This window comes from Echinops telfairi, unplaced genomic scaffold, assembly GCF_000313985.2.
Source record: "Echinops telfairi isolate 266 unplaced genomic scaffold, ASM31398v2 ScPeMD7_23;HRSCAF=83, whole genome shotgun sequence".
Taxonomy (NCBI): Eukaryota; Metazoa; Chordata; class Mammalia; order Afrosoricida; family Tenrecidae; genus Echinops; species Echinops telfairi.
The window spans coordinates 82281904-82290827 of NW_022103920.1; the positions used below are offsets into that span (position 1 = coordinate 82281904).

At 43.3% G+C, this 8924-nt stretch overlaps 1 protein-coding gene across 2 annotated transcripts in view; it reads right to left on the reverse strand.

Annotated features, from left to right (window-relative positions):
• CUNH7orf31 (chromosome unknown C7orf31 homolog) overlaps positions 1-8924 on the reverse strand; it is a 57513-nt gene that overhangs the window by 46632 nt on the left and 1957 nt on the right. The window lies entirely within an intron of this gene.

An 8924-nucleotide genomic window follows, 5' to 3' on the forward strand; every position in this document is an offset into this window, starting at 1 on the left:
AAAAAAAAAAAGTAAAAAAAATAAATAAATAAAATCGCAGTGACCCTGCAGGACAGAGAACTGTCTCGTAGGGTCGAGGTGTACATCCTTACAGAAGCATACTGCCACATCTTCTTGCCCCAGAGCAGCTGGTGGGTTGTGGGTTCAAAACACTGACTTTTTGGTTAGCAGCAGAGCACTTAAACCACGGCTCAGGGCTCTCTATAATCACACCATAAAGGAATATGAATAACCCTATGCCGACAAATCTGAACACTCAGTTGAAATGGACAAGTTTATTGAAAGACACACGTGACCAATATAAATTTGAGAAGATACAGAATATGTGAGCAGTTCAATGCTTATTAAAGAAAGTGAAGTGTAATGACCAATTTTTTAATGAAAAATTTCCTGACTGAGGTGTCCTCACTGATGAATTCTGTCAAACATTTAGAGAGGAGATAACTCCAATTCCACACAAACTCTTTCAAAAAACAGAAGAGGATGGACTACACTTTCAAATTCTATTTTTATGTTGGTAGCATAACTATTATGCCAAATCTTGTAAGGATACCTTACCAGACAAGAGAACTATCATTACAGCTCAGCGTCCCTGGTGGACATAGACATGAATGTCCTCAGTAAAAGACTAGCAAGTTAAACCAGGGAATATATTAAAACGATAATAGACAACATGCTAAATAGAGTTGATTCCATGATACAAGGTTAGTTTAACATCTGACAACAATGTAACATGCCACACAATTAGAGTGAGTGATTAAAATCGTAAAGTCAATATCAGATGGAGAAAAAGGCCATGAGAGAATTCAGCACCCATGCATAATAAAATCAAACTCTCAGCAAACTAGAAATAAAAGGAACACTCTCAATTTGAAAGAAGGCATGTACAAAAATCCTACAGTTAACATCATACTGAATGGTGAAATAGTATTCTCCCTACGGTTGGGCCTGATTCTACAACTTCCATTCAGTATTGTACAGGCAGTACTAACCAATGCAATACAAAGGCACACAGATTGCAACCCCTACTTCACTGTCATGGACTTGATTCTGACTCACAGTGACTTTATATAGGGTTTCCAAGGCTTTAAATCTTTACAGGAGTTGATAGCCTCATCTTTCTCCCAAGAAGTGGCTAGTGGGCTTGAACCATTGCTTACCTATGGGCAGTCCAATGCTTACCTAGTAGCATCAATTGTCAGCCAGGCAAATGTGCCACCAGGGCTCTTTACAAAGATCGAGAAGCAAAAACCAAAACTTCCCTTAGCCACACACAGCATGATTGTGCACGCAGGAAATGGTCAGAAAGTTATAATAAAATGGCTAGAACTAATAACCCAATTTAGTAAGACCACAGCACATACATCTAGATTTAAAAGATATTTGTGCATATTGGCAACAGATAACTAGAAAGAAAAAACTTTAAAGTACTATCTACAATAACATTAAAACATATAAAAATACTTAGCATTGTGGTAGTTACATAATCTGTTGTCAATTTGAGATTTAAGAGTGAATGGGCGGAATTTAGCCTGTCAATCAGGTCACAGCATGATGACCTCATTTGGAGGTGCTAAGGAGATAAATAGCTCACTGGAGGTGGGACACATGCTGACTCCCTGCGAGACATTCCTGCGGACAAGACACACGGAGCTGTGCTAGAACCATGGAGCTGAAGGAGCCACATGGAGACCCACGCCAGCTCTGAGAGGCTTACACCGCCACTGGATCCACAAGACTTTCCACCCACTGGCCTGTGATCTACCTGCAAATTCGGCATCATTGCATGGCTATGTGAGTCTAAAGAGGAATTTATGGAATAGTATCAACATATAGGGTAATATCAGACTTATGGATTTCATCTGGACTGGGCTGGGATGTTTTCTCAATATACAATTGCTCTTGTATATAAAACTCTCTCTGATAGACATATGAGTTTCCCTGGATTTGTTTCTCTAGTCTCCCTGGACTAACACAGGCATAAATTTGACAGAAGATGTGTATGATAGCTACACTGGAAACTGCTGTAAGAAATTAAAAGATTTACAGCAACGAAACATACCATGTCCATAAAGTATAATTAAGATCGTTTTAAAATTGATATAATGTATATGCCTATGAGTAGAGTCAATGCAATGCTAATTAAAATATCAACTTATTTGTTTTCATTTTTAGGAATTGACAAGTTAATTCTAAACTTTATAAGGAAATACTATGCATAGAGCTAAAACAGCCAAAACAAGCCTAAAAAAAGAAACAAAACATTTGGAAGATTTTTTTTACTAATAGTTCAAGATCTACTATGAAGCTATAGTAAACAACCAAAAATAAAAGAAACCAAACTCACTGCCATTGAGTTGATTGTGACCTAAAGCCACCCTTATAGAACACAGCCAAATTTTCCCTGTGGCTTTCTGAGACTGTGGTTCTGCAGAATAGAAAGCCTCATCTTTCTCCTTTTGGTGGTTTCGAACTGCCAACCTCATGGTTAGCAGCCCAATGTAACTACTATGCCACCAGGACTCTTTTAATAGTAATCAAGGGAGTGTAATATGGGTGTAAGAACTGAACAGATCAAAGGGATAGAACAGAAAATCCCCACCCTCACCCACCCCATTCCCAAATGAACACATATACATGGCAGTTGACTTTTGACAAAGGTACCAATGCCACTTAATGTGAGAAGGAAAGTCCTTTCAACAACTAGTGTGGGAAAAACTAGATATGCACATGGAACAAACAAACCAGAAAACCTTAACCCCTATAGCACATAAGGATAATAAGCCGAAACGGCAAAGTTATAACTCCAGCGCTTCCAGAATAGATATATATATGTATAGCTCCACAGCTTTGGAAGGTGCAAGATTTCTTACAGGGCACAAAATGCATGAACCACAAAAGAGCTTACTTGATAAAACTGTACTTCCTTCAAGAGACAACATCATTGTGAAAATAAAAAGGCAAGCCGCAGACCAGAAGAAACTGTCACAGTGTGTCTGAGTGCATTTTCCAAAGATGGTCACGATGGTATCCCATCGGAACACTTCCGGCTGGAGCATGGAACTTTCAGGTAAGAGTCGGACCACCCTGACACTGCCACGTGGAGAGAACACAATAGGCGCCCTGGTTAACAGACTGGCTGCACGCCCAGCTGACGAGCAGCATCAATTGTCAGCAGGTAAATGAACCATCTTGGACAAGTCGTTAAGTCACCTCTGCAGTGTGAGCAGCCTCACTTGAGTGCAGGCACAGCAAGAGCAGCCTGCCCAAACACAGAAGGTGCTCGCTCAAGCAGACACTCACACTTCAGAGAATGACTCACGAAAAAGGAAAGATATCGTCAGCATCAGCAAGGGAGGCATCAACCGGAGTTCTGTCCGTCAGTGTGGGTGTGTGAAATGGTACACTCAATTTAGAAAAACATTTGGGAATCAGGTGTCCACGATAGAACTGTTTTTGAAAAACCCTACTCATGGAATTTGTGTTCAAAAAGAGATTGACAGACCATGATAATGCTCTTTTGAATTTCATCATTGTTGACTTCAGAGATGAAAATGTTGAGATGTTAAAATACTTAAATTAGTGACGGAGCCAGCAGACTTAAACCAAGACCCCAAACTGAATCTTGACAAATGTAAATAAGAAAATCAAGGGCAGATTAAGGATTGGGGGACACCGGTCTATGGTTCTTTAAGAAAAAGAACCTCAGCGTGTAGTTGAAAACAGATTTAACACCCTGAATTCAGAGTAACATAGCTGACTAACACTAACATTTAATGCCAACTGGGATTAGATAGTTAATGCTGTTCAAAAAAGGGAGCACTGTTTCAGGTCTAGGAACCCTGGTGGCATTGTGGTTATGCATTGGGCTGCTAACCTGAAGGTCAGCAGTTTGAAAACACCAGCTGCTCTGAGGATAAAGACGGGGCTTTCTCCTCCCCCAAAGAGTTAGTCTTGGAAACTGACAGGGACTGTTCTACTCTGCCCTATCGGGTCGCTGTGAGTTGGCAACTACTCGATGGCAGGAGTTTGGTTTATTGGCTCTCATCTCTAGGAGCCCTGGTGGTCTGGTGGGTTACGTGTGGGGTGCTATGTGAAAACAATTGGAACCCACAAGCTGCTCTCCAGGAGAGAGAGGCTATCGCTCCTGTAAAGACTTACCGTCTTGGAAACTCTATGGAGTTGCCTGGAATTGGAACTGAAATGGACTTGGTAACAGTGGGTTTATTTGGGGTCCCATCACGTGTCCTAACTGACACGAACCATCCTAACGCTGTGAGTCAGTGCGCTCAGTTGACCCAGCCCAGCTCGGATCTTACAGAGAGGTGGCGAAAGGCTAGAGCCAACTCTAAAGGTGTGTGTGGGGTCTCTTTGTACACAGTCAGGTGCTCACGAGTGTGCTCTGAAAAGGTCCGGGGAAGCTCCGCCTGGGAGTTCAGCTCCTGCCTTTGGCCAGATACAAACTCTCGCTCTCAGTGCTGCTTTTGACACAGGACAGCAGCCGGCCTGCAAATCACACCAGGAGTCCAGGGAAGGCCTGCCTCAAATGACCACTCTTGGACCTGGGTAGAAATCTTCTGAGGACTCAGGTGACCGTCGAGGAACATAGGCTGACTCAATAGAACATGGCCTTCAAATGAGAGGGGAAGAATGCAGACACCGGCGAGAGCCCATGTTGAAATGTTCGCAGAGTGGCTGGGATTTTCGGGTAAAAGGAGTAGAGAGGGTTTCTTCCCTGTGCTTTCATTTCAGGGTTGGTTTGCTCTCTTTTGGGATGTCGGTGGTCATTTTTAAGGTACGTGTGTTATTTTGTAATAATAACATGCACAAAAGCAAGACAGAGCAACCTCCTCCCCCTTTCTCCCCTAACATGAAGCCATGTTTGTAAACTAAAGTAGACCCTGAAAGTCTGATCAAGAAGGCAATAGCCGGGTGCATATGCAAATGTGGTCAAGAAACCTGATGGGGCCCAGCTATCAAAAGATATAGCATCTGGGGTCTTAAGGACTTAAAGGTAAATGCAGCCATCTAGCTCAGAAACAACAAAGCCCATATGGAGGAAGCACACTAGCCTGCGTGATCACGAGGTTCCGAAGGGATCAGGTATCAGGCATCAAAGAACAAAAAAATCCTATCATTGTGTGCTCACCTCCCCGATATGATCACTGAAGACAAATGGGTGCATAAGCAAATGTGGTGAAGAAAGCTGATAGTACCTGGCTTTCAAAAGGTATAGCAGCTGGGGAAGAATTTAGTTCAGAGGACAGCACTGAATCTGCAGCTCCGGGAGAGGAACATGTCTGATCAGAGTATACGGGAGCAAATGAAGGGGGAGGAAGGGAGAGTGGAGCACATCCTGGCCCACCAAGCCTTAGGACGATATTCCCACTCAGAGCAGCCAATCCACAGAGAAGACCACATGGCCAGCCCCATTATGAGACACGACATCCCTCACTGACCCATAGCCCTACAGGGGACAGCACTGGAGACACAGTGTGGGGATTCCACCCGGTCTGATTCCAACACACCAAGGCAGGACACTGGGGGAGTGTAGCAGAGCAGGAGAGGGAGCAGAGAGGCGAGGTCCCCAGGGAGTACCAAGAATAGACTTTGGGGCCAGGGCTTGGTGCCCCAACAGACTCAACGGGAGAACACTCCTGAAGGCCAACAAACAGTCCTTGAACTAACTACAAGCTTTTCTTTCTTGTGGTGCTTTTTGTCATAAGCTGTTGGTGTTGTTGCTGTTGTTTGTTGTATATTGTTGCTTGGTTTTGCTCTGTCTTGCTTTTATGCATGTTATTATCTCCGCGGGTCTGTCTAAATAAGATAGGCTGGATGAACAAACTGGAGGAGAAAACAATGGGACGATAAACCAATTTAAAAAAAAGACCTCTTGAAAGTGTTCAAGAGCAAGGATATCACTTTGAGGACTAAGGTGTGCCTGACCCAAGCCGTGGTGTTTTCAATTTCTTCATCTGCATGTAAAAGTTGGACATTGAATAAGGCAGAACTAAGAAGACTTAATGCATTAGAATTACGGTGTTGGCAAGAATACTGAAAGTGTCATAGACTGCCAAAAGAACTAACAAGGCTCAGGCTCATCAGAACAAAAATGCATATCACAGTGAGTGAGGGAGGGGGGAGTGCAGAGTAGAGAACCAAAGCCACTGGACATCCCCTTACAGAAGGGTACTGGGGAGGAGACGAGCCAGTCAGGGTGCGATGTAGCAACGATGAAACATACAAATTTCCTCTACTTCCTAAATGCTTCCTCACCCCCACCTCCCACTATCACGATCCCAGTTCTACCTTACAAATCCGGCTAGACCAGAGGATGTACACTGGTACAGATAAGAACTGGAAACCCAGGGAATCCAGGGAGGATGATCCCTTCAGGACCAGCGATATGAGTGGCAATACGGGGAGGGTGGAGGGGGGGTGGGTTGGAAACAGGGAACCGATCACAAGGATCTACATGTGACCACCTCCCTGGGGGATGGACAACAGAAAAGTGGGTGAAGGGAGACGGCGGACAGGGCAAGATATGACCAAAATAATACTTTATAAATTATCAAGAGTTCATGAGGGAGGGAGGAGTGGAGAGGGAGGGGAAAAATGAGGAGCTGATGCCAGGGTCTTAAGTGGAGGGCAAATGTTTTGAGAATGATGAGGGCAATGAATGCACAAATGTGCTTTACACAATTGATGTATGTATGGATTGTGATAAGAGTTGTATGAGCCCCTAATAAAATGATAAAAAAGAAAACTGGACACAGTTCCAGGGGGACATGGGATAAGGGGAGGTGGGGGGAAAGTTAGTGGTGCTAACAAACCCAGGGACAAGGGAACATCATGTGATCCAAATCGGTGGTGATCAGGCCTGGTAGGGCATGATCAAGGGTAATATAAACCAAGACGAATTCCTGAAACCCAAATGAAGACTGAGCATGATAGTGGGACAAGAGGAAAGTCAAAGGAAATAGAGGAAAGGGCTAGGAGGCAAAGGGCATGTATAGAGTTCTAAATAAAGGCATTTACATATGTAAATATATTTATATATGAGGATGGGGAAATAGATCTATGTGCATATATTTATAGGTTTAGTATTAAGGTAGCAGATGTACATTGGGCCTCCACTCAAGTACTCCCTCAATGTAAGAATACTGTGTTCTATTAAACTGGCATTCTATGATGCTCACCTTCCCGACACAATTGCTGAAGACAAAATGGGTGCATAAGCAAATGTGGTGAAGAAAGCTGATGGTGGCCGGCTATCAAAAGATAGAGTGTCTGGGGTCTTAAAGGCTTGAAGGTAAACAAGCGGCCATCTAGCTCAGAAGCAACAAAGCCCATATGGAAGAAGCACACCAGCCTATGTGATCATGAGGTGTTGAAGGGATCAGGTATCAGGCATCAAGGAAAACAAAAAATCATATCATTGTGAATGAGGGGGAGTGCGGGGTGGAGACCCAAAGCCCATCTGTAGGCAATTGGACATCCCCTTACGGAAGGGTCTCTGGGAGGAGACGAGCCAGTCAGAGTGCAATGTAGCAACAATGAAACACAACTTTCCTCTAGTTCCTAAATGCTTCCTACCCCTGCCCCCTATCATGATCCCAGTTCTACTTTACAAATCTGGCTAGACCAGAGGATGTGCAGTGGTACAGATAGGAACTGGAAACACAGGGAAGCCACCAGGACGGATGATCCCTTCAGGACCAGTGGTGAGAGTAGTGCTACCTGGAGGGTGGAGAGAGGGTGGGGTAGAGAGGGGGAACCGATTATAAGGATCTACATATAGCCTCCTCCCTGGGGGATGGACAGCAGAGGTGGCTGAAGGGAGATGTCGGACAGTGTAAGATATGACAAAATAATAATTTATAAATTATTAAGGGTTCATGAGGGAGGGGCGAGCAGGGAGGGAGGGTGAAAAATGAGGAACTGATGCCAGGGACTTATGTGGAAAGTGAATGTTTTGAGAATGATGAGGGTAACGAATGTACCTCATGTATGGATTGTGGTAAGAGCTGTATGGGCCCCCAATAAAATGATTTAAAAAAAACCCAACCAAACAAAAAAACCCAATAACAACAAGGCAAGAGCCTAGATGCAAGAAGAGACAAGACAAGTTTGTGAGATGCTGAATCTGGCAAAGTGAATCTGCAAGTCCTTGGAGCGGCTATCCTGGGAAGGGGATTACTCTTAAAGTGCACAGTTTTCAGACAGGAGAATTGGGATTCAGAATCAAAATATCAAGCAGGGAACATGTTCTTATGAGAAAGAAAATTATCTGACAATCAGGAGCATCCCAAAGATGTTCCATTTGGGAAGCATTTACACAGAAAGAAGGTGGCTTTCTGATTCTTTAAACAGAATTCTTAAGTGAGAGGTCTGACCAAGTGAAATTTCACACAAAAAAACAAACAAACCAAACACCCTACACTCTATTTTCTCATTATGCAGGGATTTTTTGAGATGACCCTGATGAAACACTGGTACTAAGATTTTTGGTGAAGTGCTTGTCTATATCTGTTACTTAAATATTCATATAAAAGAGGATAATAATAGTACCTCCCTCATCGGGTTGTTGTGAGGATTCAAATATAATTATTATATACCAAGAGCTTGGTACAGTGCTGACATATAGTAATTACATATATATGTTAGATGCAGTTACAGTGAACCCTCGTTTATCGCGGTTAATCGGTTCTAGACCCTACCGTGATAAATGAAATTCAGCGAAGTAGGATTCCTTGTCACGATGCGCTTTGCTTCCTTGTTGAAAGTGAAAGTAGCCATAGCACAGATGTTTTTTTCCTCTTTACGGATGGAGCGAACGGAAGACTCGTTCAAGTCGAAATGGCGTGCAACCTCCACGATTTTCTTGCCATCTTTGATCATATCCAAAAGTTTTACCTTTTCCT